The following is a 13,599-nucleotide window of genomic DNA, read 5'->3' as shown; positions in this document are numbered from 1 at the left end:
TCACCTGTCTTGTCAATTTAGACTGCAATCTCTCTGAGCCTCTCTGTGTTTTTTCAGTGCGAGGTGCTGATTTTTAGAGAGCTTCTCAGTACTACCACAACCAAACCAAATCATTGTGTCCAGGAGACACCAAGGATTGAAATCTGGTCTCCCATGCACTGATAAATGCTGACATTGTCATCTGTATCGCAGTGGCATATCAAACTAGACTTGAGCTTCTTTTACTAAGCACTGTAGTAGGGTTATACTTCTGTCAAAGAACTGTTCTAGTTTGGGATAGAGCAAAACCTCCAGTTTCTGTGGTACACACATAGTCTCAGGACACGTGATTTCTATAGTTCTTTTACCAACTGCCTGGACCACAGAAGTGTGGAAGAATGGCTAGAATGAGCAAAAGCTTAAAGCAAACAGCAGAAGGAATCTGAAGGCTGTTCATTGGGGGTGTTAAGGATAGATTGAGGGCTTGCTGGAAAAAAAGGGAAAAAAACAAACAAAATACAAAACCACAAAAAAGCAGGAACCTTTACATGGGTTTCAGGGAGCTTTGGAGGAAGCCCTCAAACAACTCTGCTACTTAGTTCTGCTTTAATCCTTGCCTCAATGTAGAGAATTCCTCTGTAACTTACAAACAGCATTGCCAAGGGCAGCAGTTCGTGTTTAATATCACAGGGCAGTGAAAGGGCTGGGAGGGGAAGAGAAGCCTAAAACTTCTCAAAGACTCTTGCAATGCCTTTTCCTTCCTGTGCTGTGCATTGATCTCCTTTGCTTAGATTAAAACCTCCTGCTTCTGAAAGACACCCACAACTGACACATATCCCGCTAGACTGAAAACCATTTGAAAATTATGTTGCACTGTGTTTTTTTTACAGTCACGCAGTGATCAGAGTAGAATAGATTTAAGACAAGGTTATTTACATTAAAAAAAATTTGATTGCTTGTCTAACAGCAAAACATTGTTATATGCCATTAAATGATAAGGACTGAATACGGCACAAGGATATCTGTTCATTTCATAACACTGAACACATTTCTTATCCTTCTGACATTACAGTAATTTAACTTTGCAAAGTTATACTCAGATGCTGCTAGTTTTAAATGCTTCTGTACATGCTTGTACAATCCATGCTATGATATCCATTCTCAAAAACACTGTCAAGTCCTCCTGCTTTAAAGAAGACACAGTATATTTCCCTGAAATGCTGTATACTGCAGCAGACAAGCAAGGAGACTGCTAAAGATTTTAGAAACAATGATGTGGGCTATTATTGCCTCACATGGTAGAATCATCATTTATCAAAATCTCATTTGGCAAATTGCATTTCAAAAGAGACCCTGCACAGCACAGGATTGAGGCTTTAGCACAGTTGGGAAGGGGGGACTCTGAAGTCTTTTCCTTGTTTTTTTCATATTTCATGGCTAGGGACATGAGTAATGTCCCTGGATATCAGAAAAATGAACACTGCATGCAGCCCTGGTTCAGCCTGGTTGAGTGAGAAAATGCAATGCTGAATCCTAAAAAGCAGTGTCATGTTCATAATCTACTTAGTAACCCCCAGGCTGCGATTCAGCTCGCTTGGGTTTCCACAGTCACTCAGTCACCTTGATCAGGATCCTGGTTGCTGGTGGCTCCCCCTGTAGTCAATGGGGACAGATAAGCTCTTACAGAGGCTGACTCACGTGGTGGGAGGCCTGAATCACCCTGGGGGGTGACATCAGTTCTGTGGAAGAACCCATGCCCAAGAGGCATGCTGCTGTGAACCACCCCTCGTACACAAAATTCAGGGAGCAAAACGAATTTTGGTAGAAAAATCCTTCCTTCTGCCTTCCTTTTTAAATGTGGAAATATGTTTGTTTTCAAAGGGCAAGACAGACAAATAGTTGTTGTGCGGTGAGCAAAGACGGGAAATTAAGCGGATGCACTTCAGAGAGTTCTTTCATGGCAGGAAGGGGAAATAGGTTTAAGATACAGCAGTACAGTAGGTTTGCTCACCTTTCACTTCAAAGGTTCACTCATCTAATCTGTTCCTTTTTGGGTGGTAAGATGGATTTATGGGTTATGTCATTTGCCTGACTATATTTAAATTAGCCTTCCTTACACCAGACTGTGGTGGCCAACACCAGCCATGGTCTGCAACCCACCCTCTGTGCCAAGTGTTCTTGAGACGGCATGAATATAGCCCATGGTACAAAGCACAGGAAACTTCTAAAACAGCCTGAGCTAAAACCAAATCAAAAATTAAATATCTATATTAATATAAAAACTTTTGCTTTCATTAAAAATGTCATTGCAAGAGTGATCTAAGTCAAGGAAGATCTGAATATAGCCCTCAAATACCACCTCAGCAGTGAGTCCCTGAAACTGAGGCTTTGGTGACCCTGGAATGTAGACCATGAATCAAATCCTGAGGACATTTTTTTTATTTTTCCTAGTCCTTTTTTGATGTACAGCAACTTAAAACTTTATTTGAATTGCTACATTCTGATGTAAATTAGAATTGGGTTCATTCATGTGTGGAGTCTGGGAATACTAATTTCTGGACTGCTTTCAGCCTCAGTGATAAAATACCAAGAGAAGTAGGAAGAGGTGATATCCTACTATTGAGGTCAACTAGCCCTGAAGATTTCTGTTCATATCTCTCAAACATGCCAGTGTTGCTCAATCGTAGCTAATATCCACCTGGAAAACCCAGAAATTTAACAAGAGTGGCCACTACTGTTTATCCTGGCTTTGTGAAGAACAGCTGAGGGGTCTGAGGTAAAACAGTAAATACTACACAGCAATGGGGGATCCCAGCAACAGATCATCAGCTGATCACACCCTCCCATGAATCCACAACCACCTGCAAAATGGATCTGTCCTGAATGTCCACGTAAGATTGCAGCTCAGTACAGCAAACAGGGTCATGAAAAACAAAAGTTTGGGTGCAGGCATCACTGTAAAACTCTGGGCTTTTGTCACCTCAGGATTAGGACACTCTGTACACCTTTTGGTTAATTTTAGCAAAATTGATATAAGATGAAGATCTTGTGGTATTTTGTCCTTCCAGCAAACATGAGGCAAATTCTAGAAGACACTGTGTGTAGACGGCACTTTTCAGCTGAAGAAAAAAATAATAGGAAATAGCAGTATTTTTAAGGAGAAGTCATATATTTCTGTGTAGGCCTTAAAGGTTGGATTTTCCTAGACATATGCAGAACATAATGTGTAACAGACTGGATGCTTCAGGGAGAGATTTTCTGGATTCTTCCAGGATTGAGTCACACACCCATGCTGGTTTAACAGCATATATACAAAGACCTCATTTTAAAAGTTCTTCCATTTTTAAATGTTCTAAGACACTTTTACCATTGCTTATTAAGATGAGCAATAAAAGCATCTGGTAGATTCTTTTTGACCCTTACTGGACATGTCAAATTCACTGACCAGGAAGAGCCCCAAGGCCGGGGGGTGGGGTGGGGGGGAGAAAGGACAGTGCTATTTTCATTGCATGTACAGATGCTGACAAATAGAAAAGACTTTATAAACTACATTTTTATATGGCTGACTGAAATCAAGGGTACCACCAAGTTTGCCATCCTCTGTTTTTCCTGTCTCATGACCGTAAATGCATCAGGGGGTGGGAGTGGGAAGTAGGGGGCAGAGGGAGGGGCAATAAATAGATAAAAAAGGTCTTTTCCAACTCTCCAAATTCTCTGTTCTTGGAAGCCATACATACAGTCACATGGTAATGTCATTTCAACAACGCTAGCTTTTCTGGCAAAATCACTGCCTTCATCGCTGCTGACCGCAAGTGCAGAAATACGTGGTAGCCTTGTGTTAAATATTGATAATTACTGGATTGCTTTTCCATTTCCAGGGTGCATCCTCTGTTAGGCAAACGAGGCATCAACAAAATGGTTAATAGGACAACACTTTGCAGAGACCTTAACAAGCAGGGGGGTTACATATTGGTTAGAAATGTTCATGGCAGAATTGAACTGAGCACAAGTCACCAGCCACGGTTGAGGAGATACACTGGGCTTTGCCAGCGAGCAGTGCCAGGGTACTGGAGTGTGCACAGTGAATTGTCAAACATATTCTGGGAAATGTAAAAGAAAAAGACTAGATTCTGCCCCATGTACCACGAGGCAAATTAATCAGAGATTGCTTGACAAGTCATGAAAAACAGATTCTGCGACATGGAGAGGAAAAAAACCCAAAATAATCAGAATCTCTCATTGTGCCAAATCAATCAGAATTTGTAGGCTAGATCCTGAAACTCATTTGACTATAAGTTTAAAAAGAAAAAAAAAATAAATAAAGGGATAAAACTTTGGACTGCCAGCGTGCTAATTCACTGGTCGAAACTGATAAAAATGGGTAAATCATATGAATATAAGTTGTGGTATTCAAATATGGGAGTTAAGATTGAAATCTGATACTCTGTAAATCATAAACATTTACATGCTTTAAGGTACACAAGGATTTCTTTCATATTTATCAAACACCAAAAGAATGCATTGTAATGAGCTGCTGTTATCAGACCTATGGCTTCTGAAAATTGCTGATCTTAAGAATTTTGATCAGCATATCTGCCTCCAGTGCAAAATAGATATATTCCTCCCCTTCTGGTTTTTCACAAAATCATGAAAGGCAGTAGTTTCATACTGATTTACTAGACATAAAAACCCCCTTATTTGTAATTCTGTATCTATCCTTAAAAAAAAAAAAAAAAAAAGATGAAATATCAAGAACTGAGAAGCTAGAAATTCTAGTATTTCAGGTTGAATTTTCAGAATTAACTCCATCTCAAAATTCAGTTTCCCTTTTTACCACTCATTACTGTTTGTTGTTTAATACGACAACAAAAATAATACGAATAGTAACACATTTTAGAAATTCTTGTCATTATTCCTACTCAAATTGCTGTCATCTTAAGATGTCTCAGACTATGGGAAATATTGAAAAGTTTAGGATGACGTTGTTAAGTTCCTCCTAAATTGGATGCAAATGCTGAGTTCAGGCATATATGACTTTAGACCTAGTTGTCTCGTTTCCTTCAAACTTGATTTCTTTTGTACACCTTTTTGAGGATTAGGGATTCCAGTCTTCCAACTGCTTAAATTTGGCAAGATATAGATTAAACTGAGATTAAGTTAATAAAAGAACTGTAAAAAAAAAGGGGGGACAGAAATAAAAATTCCTTTGCATACATTTTAATAAAACTGTCTTGGAAAAATACCTATGCTTTTCATATTCCTTAAGCATTTTGATACACATTTTGTTTAATAATTAAATACTATATGAAGGGCAAAGTATGGTCCCCAATTTTAAGACAGCTGAGCACATATTCAACTTTCTGCATATAACTTCAGCCACTTCAAACCTTCAAAAGAAATAAGACTACTTCCTATTATAAATGCACTTAGGCATGTTCACAGGTCTGTGTTTCAGGTTTTGATCATTAATATTTTTTTATTTGTCCTAACTACATTTTTAATTGAAATATACAAGAAAGAATGTGTTAGGTTCACTCTTGAATAATTCACACTCAGTCATCTTAACTTAAAAAAAAAATAAAATTAACGTATATATAAAACTCCAAACATTTACCTTTCAGCTGGTTCCAAGCACAGGTATTTTCAGCCCCTCAAATATATTTTGAGAAAGTTATGAGTTTCTGAAAAGAAAGGGGAGGGAATAGGCTGGAACTGACTTATGAATACCATATTGTGTAGCTAAATCCTGTTTCCTTCTGTTATTATGGAATGTTGCTCCTTCCCTGCAGATTAACAAATAAAGAAAAATATATACTAGAAAGATTGCAGTCTTTCCAAACTATTTATTATACACACTGCTTATGATTGCTTTGATCTTTTCAATTTCAAAATTGTAAGTCTATTAAAGGTTTAGTATACTAAGAATCAGGAGCTAATCTTACATTAAAGTGATTTGACTCACAATAGTGTAAAATGTTGATACAACCATATATGCAATTTATTTAGACACCATGCAAAGACCTCTGAAATGATGGTCTCACTTTTCAATGACTACAGGGAACATACCTGAGTCAGATGGCTTCCTTCTGTAATAAAAGCCAGCAGGGTTTTGACTTAAGACATGGGCAGCCTGAGATAAATTAACTTCACTGAAATGTTCACGTCCATCCCTTTCGCTGCAGTTAGCTTGGCCTGTCATGTATGCAACTTGCCACAGAAAGGAAGAATAAAAAAAAAAAATCAACCAAAGCTAACATGAGTCTGGAGCTGCTAGTGTTATGCTCTTCGTAAAATGAACCTGGTTGCTATGCAGTCAAAAGGCATGCTATCATGTGAGTAATAACTCTTCAATGCTGTTTTAACTGTTCCTTGCAAAGGACAAATCAACTCTTTGGTGATCCACAGGATGGAAATGTCTCAGCCCAGGGATCTGCCTGAGATGTATTAACAGTGCAGAAATCACAAAACTATACTATTCACTGTGGGGGTAATTCTACTGCTCAAGCAGCAATGTCAACCATTCATGTTAATTGAACAGTGAACTAATTCTTTGGAGAGTTTGTGTTTGGGTTTCCTCTAATGAATGAGCAACCTACATTTTTTATGACTTCTAGTCTCAAGACTTAGCATTTGATCCTACAAGATGTTTAACAGCCTAGTTCTGATCCTATATTGACTGAAAACACATATATAAGTGCTATGCTGGGTCATTTGTGCCATACAAAAGCACAGACCCCAGGTGAGATCCCCCATTGCATACATCAGTGCTGGTTATACTCAATCGCTCATCCACCCAGGTTCTGCCCTGGAACGTGCCTACGTGCAGCAAAGCACCTTGGCAGCCAGGTCACACCCCACCGAGCTGTTTACTCCCCCCTGCTCACCTGAGGTCTCTTCTTCCCAGCTCAGGGTTTAAGCTGGGGGGGCTTTGGGCAGCCCCTCGTTGCAGAGAGGTGAGCACAGAACTGATGTGCAGGTGAGCTCAGGGAGCCAGATTTAGTGCCAGTTGCTCCCTCACCACATTTTCAGACAGAATCACTCTGCAGCCCGGCACCCAGGCAATGGTCAAAGCCTTTTCTCAGGCTACAGTCATTGTCAGATTAGTCAGCACCTTCCAGGACCAAACCTTCAGTGTTATCTTAAGAAGAGGTAAAAACTTGCTCCTTTGCTTTTGCATGACTCGGGTTCTAAATCCAACTGCTAAGATGCAAGGACTTATTACACCAGTACGATTTTCCCTTCTTTCCTCCAGTGAGTTGCATTTATTGGTGCTATAAAAAACAAAGAGTGGTTTCAGGCTTCCTAAACTGTACTTTCTTGTGCAACTACAAACATCTTTATAGAGGCAGAAGCCAAAGCCATTATAGCAGGCAACTGGTTTTGTTCCTCCCTATGCAGCAGTAACAGTGAGAGAAATCCCAGACAAATTAATGCATCTCTAAGCTGTTAATTCCCTTCAGTTTGGTCTCATGGAGTAGCACATAGGAAAAGATTGTTGAAAAATACTTGAAAATTACATGGTTTACGACATTTTGTCTTTGTGTACTATATTCTAATGTATATATTTGATAAAGATGTCATTTTCTAAGACTGCATTCTTTTAACTTATGAAATTAAATATATGGATAAAATTTGAGGGGTTTTTTGATTGTTGGTTTGGGGTTTCTTTCATTTTGAAATGTATCAGATGTGCTTTGGTCCTTAGTAAAACCTCTTTATGATGGTCTGTTATGTGACAACCACATAGCATGCCATCATTGTGTCTTAAGAAGGAAGTATTCATCATTATCATTTTCATGTGTCTATAAGACTAATAATCTATAAGCATGATACAGAGTCTGGGTATTTCTGAAATTCAGGGACTACAGTTTTTGATAAATAACAGAATCATTACTAAGTAACTTGATAAAGACATTTGTTTTACAGATTTTGCGTTTCAAATCATGCAGCAAAAGCAACTCCTTTGCATTTTGCCTGACTAAATAAAACCTTTATCCATTATCTGGTTTTGTTGCTATTCTTTCAGTGTCCAAAATAAATAAATAATGTCTTAATGCACCTCTGAAAGGGTAGAAATGGCATGTAAGGGGTTGTTTTTCAGCTCCCCAAATGATAACAGCTAGAAGTGTCGCTTTGAACCTAAACCTGAAATCCTCAGTCAAAACAAATATTGAGCATGATGATGACACTGCTAGAACAACTTACTAATTTATTTCATGTCAAGTGCTGCATGAATTTTGCTGTTGCTGAAATGAAAAATACAAAGTTTGCTATGCCATTATGTATTACTCACTTTCTTCTAAAAATCAGTGTCTGAGCATCACATGTGGAGAAAAAGCCTAAGAGAAATCACCCAGAGGCAGAGCTGTGTAATATACATCAGTTTCAAATTGGAAACATACCTGTATAGATTTTAACTTGATCTTTTCTAAACAACTCAAAAAAAGCAAAGGTTCTGTATTTAAATGGTCAGGAGAGTTGTTGCTAGACAGAATGTGAGGGTACTAGATTCATGCGGAAGATCCTGAATGAATGACTTGACAGGAAGGAGGAAACAGTAGAGGGTCTATTTTATGTTAGGATTGCTAAGAAATAACAAAAACATTTATGTAACAGTGATATCTCCTTCCTCCAGCTGCTACATATGCAAACTGCAAGTTCTTCCAAGGTCTCAGTGAGACAAAGGCATGGTACCCTGTTGCAGTTCTTTCCATGACCTAATATCATCTTACAGAAAATGACTGGAAAATAAAGAGATGGTTTTGAGGACAGAAATATTTCATTCTTATGTGGTTTTAATCTACAAAATTTTGGAAAGATGCATTTTTCCACTTTCTGCCTATTTTTTACAGTTGGTGATATTTTCATATCTTTTTTCAACTTTCCAAATGACTTAATGAAAAGCTTGAGCCAAACCTTTTTAGGTGCCTTCCTTATTACCAAAAACATATCTTATGTTTAATGCAACACAAGTTGAAAAGTTGAATTCAAATCTGAAAATAAGAAAAAAAAGAATTCCAAGTTATAATCTGACTGAAATTCATGAGAGAATTAAAAAAGTATTAATGTGTACGTACCAAGACAAAACCTTGTGATTAATCTGTTCTTACAGTTGGGGCTGTTGCAGAGATGAGGTGGCCTTACAACATGTGAGATGCCAATACTGTTGTATTTGGGTGATGTGTAGCAGCCTTTGAAGATGTGTCTGTGACTAGAGAATATTTTCACCTTGTTTTTCTCCAGAAGGAATAGAGCTCAAGGTTCAACACATTCTGGTAAGACCGCACTTTGAATACTGTGTTCAGTTTTGGGCCCCTCACTACAAGAAAGACACTGAGGTACTGGAGTTTGTCCAAAAAAGATCAACGAGTCTGGTGAAGGGTCTAGAGCAGGGGTCCTCAAACTACGTCCTGCAGGCCGGATATGGCCCCCCAGGGTCCTCAATATGGCCCCCGGTATTTACAGAACCCCCCACCCTCACCCACCCCGCCTCCGCCAGGGGTTGGGGGGGGAAACCAAGTAGCCGCAGATGACTGCCTGCCACTTCATCCACGCGCCGGCCCCCTGGTTAAAAAGTTTGAGGACCCCTACTCTAGAGTCTTACCAGGACCAGCTGAGGGAACTGGGGTTGTTTAGCTTGAAGAAAATGAGGCTGAGGGGAGACTTCCTTGCTCTCTGCAACTGCCTGAAAGGAGGCTGTAGCGAGGTGGGGGTCAGTCTCTTCTCCCAAGTGGCAAGTGATAGGACAGGAGGAAAAGGTCTCAGGTTGCACCAGGGGAGGTTTAATTTGGATATTAGGAAACATTCATTCACTGAAAGGGTGGTCAAGCATTGGAACAGGCTGCCCAGGGAGGTGGTAGAGTCACCATCCCTGGAGTATTTAGAAGAGGTGTAGATATGGTGCCTAGGGACATGGTTTAGTGGTGGGCTTGGCAGTGTTATGTTTGCAGTTGGACTTGATCTTAAAGGTCTTTTCCAGCCAAAAAGGTTCTATGATTCTGTGATCCTACTCCTCTGTGCTATCAAATAGTGGTCCCAGAATCACATAGTTTTGTGCCTTGTTTACTTATTGACATCAACAGTCACTAGGGTAATAACTGATTAAGGCAGACTTTCTAACCTCAGCTATTTTAAGACTGTCCCATGAGATTAGCCTCTTTGCAAAACGCCTAAGGAAGAAGCGACTCTTATCTTGCCTGAGACTTTTGAAACCTGTTGAAACAACTAAGGAGAAAATACAAAGCAAGTAAAATTCAGTGAGGAACATAAATAAAAAAATAGACCTTTCATCAGCTTCTGGGTTTTGATTTGAAAAGGGGTTTAATCTGAACAGTGACTTGAAAGATTTTTGTCCATTTGTTTCAGAGCCATTCTGCCTTATTAAGCTCCCCTAGAGAATTAGAAGGAAATTGCTGGGATATTTTGAATTAGGACTCAAGGTAGAAAACCCTGATTCTTCACAGCCAGAAAGCACAGCAAGATCTCATGGAGCTGAAAAGAGTTTGATTCTTAATTCCAATAAAAATTAGAATTCTTAGAAAAGAAAGTTAGAAACAGAAGTGGAACACATCTTTGGCTCTTGTAAAGTCTTCCTCTCCTTGCAAACAGCAAGCACCAAACCTTTGCAACAGCATTTTGCAAAGATGTCTACTTTTTCTTCCTGAGCTTGCCTCAGAACTGGAATGGGGAAAGCACTACTGAGCCACGTCAGATCTCTGCAGAGTTCTGCCATACCTGCTCCTGTGCCTGAGACAGTAAGTCTCATGGGAGGTAAAGCTTATTTTTCTCTGCGGTGCAGCTTTTTAACCTACAGTACTGATCCTGGACCCCAAGCCCCGGCACTGGATATGCCATATTGGATTGTCACTAGCTTGGGGACTTCTATACTTGGTTCCTAGTGCCTTACTAGACATATCCAATGACATTTCCCTCACTTGAAGAAGAAAAATAGCATTATGGCTCCCCTTTACAAGGTAGGAAACAAACATTCAGTACTTTGTTTTCCTCAAGTGACTTAAGTAAATTGTAGGTGACCACTGAGATCTATCAAAATGCAGAATTCACAACATCCTGGAGAATTTGCAATATCCTGGAGCAGATGGAAACATGATCTTAAGAGGAACATAATTTTACAGGACTGGCTCCAGTCTGAGGGCCATCTAAGTTCACTTTCCTACTCCTGACAGGAGATAGATCTGCTATGTCAAAAAGAGAAGCAAGATCCCTTCCCTTGGGGTTAATTAATTCCCACATCAAAACAGAGTAAAGCTTCAGCTCCTCAGGATTACTTCTGAATTCTTATGGTAGGATACCCTACTACAAAAATACGTGCGCACAAACAAGCTGATATTTTAAACAAGTGAACAGGATATATATTTTAATAATTTCTGCAAGTGCCTACAGATTCAAAACATTCTGTACTTCATCTAGTATGTCTGATGAGTCATTTGAGTTTAGCTTTTGGAGATAAGTATAGTTGGCATTGGAAGTGGGTTTCTGCAGTCAAGCCCAGCATGTGTCTGCAGTTCTTTGCAAAAACATTGGTCCTTATGATGCTGTAGGGTCAGGCATCACTCCCCGTAAGCTATACACAGTACCAGAAGAAATGGTTTCTCTTCCAAATTTAAGCTTTGGTCCAGACCTAAATATACATTAAAACACAAAGCTTTCTGAAATTATAGCTAAAACCAACAGGTTATGACCTAAAGATTCCACTGCTTATAAAAATAAAAAGGAAAACAGCAACCCAGCAACAGCTGCTGTTAACAAGTTTCAGATGCCCGGCTTGCAACTCTGCAAGGGAGTAGATCTGATTTAGACTAATGGCAGCAGGTTTCCTTATAAAAAAACCTCAACAAAACTTTTCTCAGAGCCCCAGTGCGTTTGCCCGGTAACACGTCCTTGATCCTATGATATATAAATTTTTTTTAGTCTTCCCCCCCCCCCAAAAAAAAAAAAAAAAAAAAGAGTTTACCTGCAGTTAAGATTCATCAAAGAACAGATGTAACTCCGAAGAAGCCATCCTAGGTTAAATATGAAATTCAGCAGTTAGTGAATAATGGGTATCTCCTAAAACTCACGCTAGAGGCTAAAGGCTTAGAATGTGTGAAAAGATCGGGAAAAAATTATAGAAATATGTCTTTGAGGTCAAATATTTCTGATCAGATTTATTTGCCAGGCTGAGCTGTAGCCTTATCCTAGGTGAGGTACTGTCATGTTACTGCTTTCTCCCTGTAGGCAGAAACCAGTCCTGTGAGAATATCCCAGTCTGACCCGAGGTGGACCTGCTCCCACATCCCCTTTAAATGAATATGTCAATGAAACTTACAACTTCTAAACTTTCAACTACAAAGTAGAGCCAAGTGAGAAAATCCAGCTCTGCTGGGTGACAAAAATAAAATAAAACATTTGAGAACAATCCTTTTCCCCTTCTCGCTGTGTCCTTGCATGTCAAACCCTTTTCTCCCTGATGTCCAGCTGCAGACTCTTTATTAACCATGTAGTACCTTCACCATGGCCATTACTGTTCAGGTAATCATGAACAAAATAGTCAAATACTCTATTCTATTCTAAAAAGTTTTTCATTCTCTTACCGTGATGAAACCTTATGCCTGGATGTACACGGTATATTTTTAACACAGTAATGGCTGTATCAAAGAGGTTCAAGATGACCTCAACGAGGACTTTGTTCTCTAGCCTCCAGCATCTTCGTGACTTGCAGTGTGACGGATTTGAGTTCAAGTTCTGCTGATTCAAGACAAGAATCCAGACCACTGAATTTCAGAAAGGCTGTGAAGGCAGACGTGAGGGGGTTTTATGTGTTTGTGATAAAACTATTCCATTTTCTATATCATCTTTATGTATAATCAAGCCAGAGAAAGAGGGAAAACAGGTGTCAAATTGACCTTAGAAATGTAGATTTTAGTCAAGAGAGGGTAGGTTATAGAGGACAGGAACTGTGATAACAGATTATATAGTGTTATGGTTATGGCATCTTCTTACAATGTGGAAGGCTTTAGGTTAAATCCTTTCTTTTTGGGTGCAAGTTACTGCTGGGAAGATTCTGACTGGACAGAAGAAGAAAATGTTTCCCAATGAGAAAAATCAGCCATTGGAATAATGTCCCCAGGGAGGTGATGGATTCCCCAAACACTGGACACTCTTGAGATTTATCTTTAGAACAGGGTGCTGGGCCATCTTGTCTAAAACATGCTTTTGCCAAGAAAGGTTTGACCAGATAATCCTTGAAGTCCCTGCCAACATGCTATTCTATGTTTCTATGATTTAAAACCAGTGTAAAACAATCTGGGTTTGAATATCATGGTGCAGATCAAAGTACCTACTGTTTGTAAATCAGGTATGATCTCCTTATTTCTATTGTTTTGGATGTTGCTTTTTAGCGTTGCCTGAGAAAAAAACAGAATTCATTATAGGAAAGACAAAACAGACCACACTGGTGAGGAACAAAAATAATCCTTGGTTTCCATCTGGTTAGAAGAATTTCCTACAGTTGACTGGATTTGCAGTACTTTTAAATCAACTCACTTGTATCTCTTAATAGAAAATTGGTTTAGGTATTTCTTTTTTCCTCTCCTATCCTGTGTATTCAATTTCTCGAGT

The 13,599-nt window shown here is 39.2% G+C and overlaps 1 long non-coding RNA gene across 1 annotated transcript in view; it reads right to left on the bottom strand.

Annotated features, from left to right (window-relative positions):
• The window catches only part of LOC308065768, a 57,499-nt gene extending 43,900 nt beyond the window's left edge, over nt 1–13,599 (bottom strand). Inside the window, exon 1 of the long non-coding RNA XR_013928915.1 lies at nt 1–13,599. This exon is cut by the window's left edge and continues 25,320 nt beyond it. This is a non-coding gene — a long non-coding RNA (uncharacterized lncRNA).

Source organism: Falco punctatus (genome assembly GCF_963210335.1).
Source record: "Falco punctatus genome assembly, chromosome: 6".
NCBI classification, from domain to species: Eukaryota; Metazoa; Chordata; class Aves; order Falconiformes; family Falconidae; genus Falco; species Falco punctatus.
The sequence above is the reverse complement of the archived record's forward strand: the minus strand, read 5'-3'. Positions and strand labels throughout refer to the sequence as shown.